Source organism: Cavia porcellus, unplaced genomic scaffold, assembly GCF_034190915.1.
Source record: "Cavia porcellus strain 051 isolate PalLab524CR breed Dunkin Hartley unplaced genomic scaffold, mCavPor4.1 scaffold_16, whole genome shotgun sequence".
In the NCBI taxonomy this organism is placed as follows: Eukaryota; Metazoa; Chordata; class Mammalia; order Rodentia; family Caviidae; genus Cavia; species Cavia porcellus.
Window position 1 is genome coordinate 6,615,837 of NW_026947499.1, and position 2,541 is coordinate 6,618,377.

The following is a 2,541-nucleotide window of genomic DNA, read 5'->3' on the forward strand; positions in this document are numbered from 1 at the left end:
TATGGTGATGCATGCCTGTAATCCCCGTACTTGGGAGGCTGAGACGGGAGGATTGCTGCAAATACAAGGCCAGGCTGAACTGCATACTGAGACCCTGTCTCAAAAAAAAAAAAAAAAAAAAAAAAATCAGAGAACAAGTAGAGGGTGGCAGTTTTCGTGTTTCTTACTTAAAATGTGCAGGAGGTCGCATGAGGCTGGGCGCATCGCTCCAAGCCCCTGGCTTCCCAGGCCCCAGCCAGGCTGCCGCATGCCTGCCACTTCCCCAAGCTCCGGGCTCTGTGCCAGCCGGCTGCCCAGGGTAACCTGAGGGCCAAGTGTCCTCTGGCCCTTCCTGCCTCTCAGCTCTCTGCACAGAACTTGGGCGTCCGCCTCTGCCGTGGAGAATCACAGGCCGTTTCTGTTTGGAGAGAGGCTAACCCTGAACACGGAGGCAGCAGCCCCAGCCCCATAAGGGCGGAACAAAGCCAGCCTTCCTTCAGCCCTGCTCTTGGGCTTTGCTTTGTTTGTTTTATAAAGGAAAATCAAACACCTCTTGCTATGGTGTTAAAAAAAAATCCCCCAAAGCACACAAAGAAGGCAAACTCTTTGGTAGTGACAAACACTCCAGTCAGCAGCTGCCAGATTTCCATTTTTCACAAGGGAAAACAGAAAGGAACCGCAGGCTGACTCACAGCAACCCTCTAGGTGACTCACAGAACAGAGCTCAGGAGGGCGAATAAAACACAAATAATCCCGAAGGGCCCCATCTTATTCCTCCCGCCTGGGGGGTGACCTGAGTCTCTGGCTCATCAGCCGGCATCTCCATGTCCTGCTGTCTACAAACCTGCGTCCCCACTCAGAGGCAGGTGTCCCAGGGCCAGGGGGCTCCGAGGGACTTGTTAGCTATCCTGAGTGTCAGCGCAAGCACTGCGAGGGGCTCTGGTACACTGGGCACAGCACCTCGGGGTCTGTCCTTCAGCAACCCCACTGGCCTCCAAGTGGTGTGCAGGAGACTGGCCGCCTGCGGTCACCTCCCAGCAGCCCACAGCACTGAGCTGGCCTAGGACCTGGATGGGCACAGAGATGTGACTCACTCGCCCTGCTCACACCGGACCTGTGCTTTACACGAGCCGGGGAGGCCTGGCCAGCTGCGGCTGCAGTGGACAGAAATCTGCGGCGTTGGGGCTGGGGATTTAGCTCAGTGGCATAAGCGCCTGCCTTGCAAGTCGTGAGTTCGATCTCTGGTACCGATAAAAACAAAAAAGCCAAAAAAATAAGAAATCTGCGGCGTGGAGGCCTGCACAGCACAGCTGCCTGCCGGCCGCCTGAGAGCACGGTGGTCCCGGGAGGAGAAGGGGCAGACCTTACCAACTGCTTTGTCCCCTGGCTTTTTCACTGTTCATGCTTGTTTTTGAGACAGGGTCTCGCTGAGTAGCCCAGGCTGGCCCCAAACTCATGGCGAGCTTCCTGCCTCGGCCCGGCTGCTTTATCGCTTTTAAAGACGCAGGCATGTCGCCCTTGCTGGGGTCCCCAGCACTCTGGGGGCCACCCGCTGGCAACACAGTGAGATTCAGGCATCTCCTGGAAGCTTCTGGGGTCTGTTTGGAGACAGATCCCTCAGGTGAATGCCCCAAAACTGTGTAAGCACTTTAAAAACACAAACACACAAAAAAAAAAACCCCACAAACATAACAGGATAATTAAACACAGTGTTGCTCCCCGTGACCTGCTTCCCAAGTACCCTGCAGCGCTTGCTGCCGGAGACTTCAGGGGCAGGAAGATGCCAGGGTACCGGCTGCTGCGCCCAGACTGACCTCCAGCAAAGTCAAGGCCAGGAGGTGGGCAGGCAGCTGGCAGGTGTGAACTCCTGAACGCGTGCTGGACCGAGGTGCCAGCTCGGTGTCCTTCAGGACCCATGGGCGAGGGCAGCTGCAGGCACTGGTCCCCTCTGTTCATCTCTGTCAGAAACTGAGCACAGAGACTGGTGCCCCACACGGACCCGAGCCCTCGCCTGCAGAGCAGGGACTGAAAAGTCCTCCCATCCTGCTTTGCCTGGGCCTGCAGAATCCACCTGGCCACCCTGGAGTCACTAGGGGCCGGCACTCCGCTGTGTCCGCAACCCCAGCAGTGTGCTGGGCTCTTGGTGCCGCGTGCCTCTGCCCATGCCAGCACCACCTCACCTCCCACTACAGCTGCGTCTGCCAGGCAGGGGCCCTGTGGCTGGCAGCTTTGCCAGAGAGACCCAGGTCTTGTGGATGGTGCCAGCTTTTCAGGGTGCCAAACACCCCTGGGTGTTACCATGGCTATGCAAGGGTGAGGATTAGGCCAGGTGAGACAAACTGAGCCTTCACTCCAGGCCAAGCACCTGTCAAGAGCTTTTCACTTTTTTTTTTTTTGGTACCAGGAATCGAACTTACGACCTTGGGCTTGCCAGGCAGGCCCTGTGCCACTGAGCAATAACTTGGTCCAAGCCTTCAATTCTTAACCCCTACATAGCCTCATGGTCCTCCTGGAAGCCAGTGACTGCCTCCGTCCTGCTCCACAGGTGAGGAAATGGAGCCT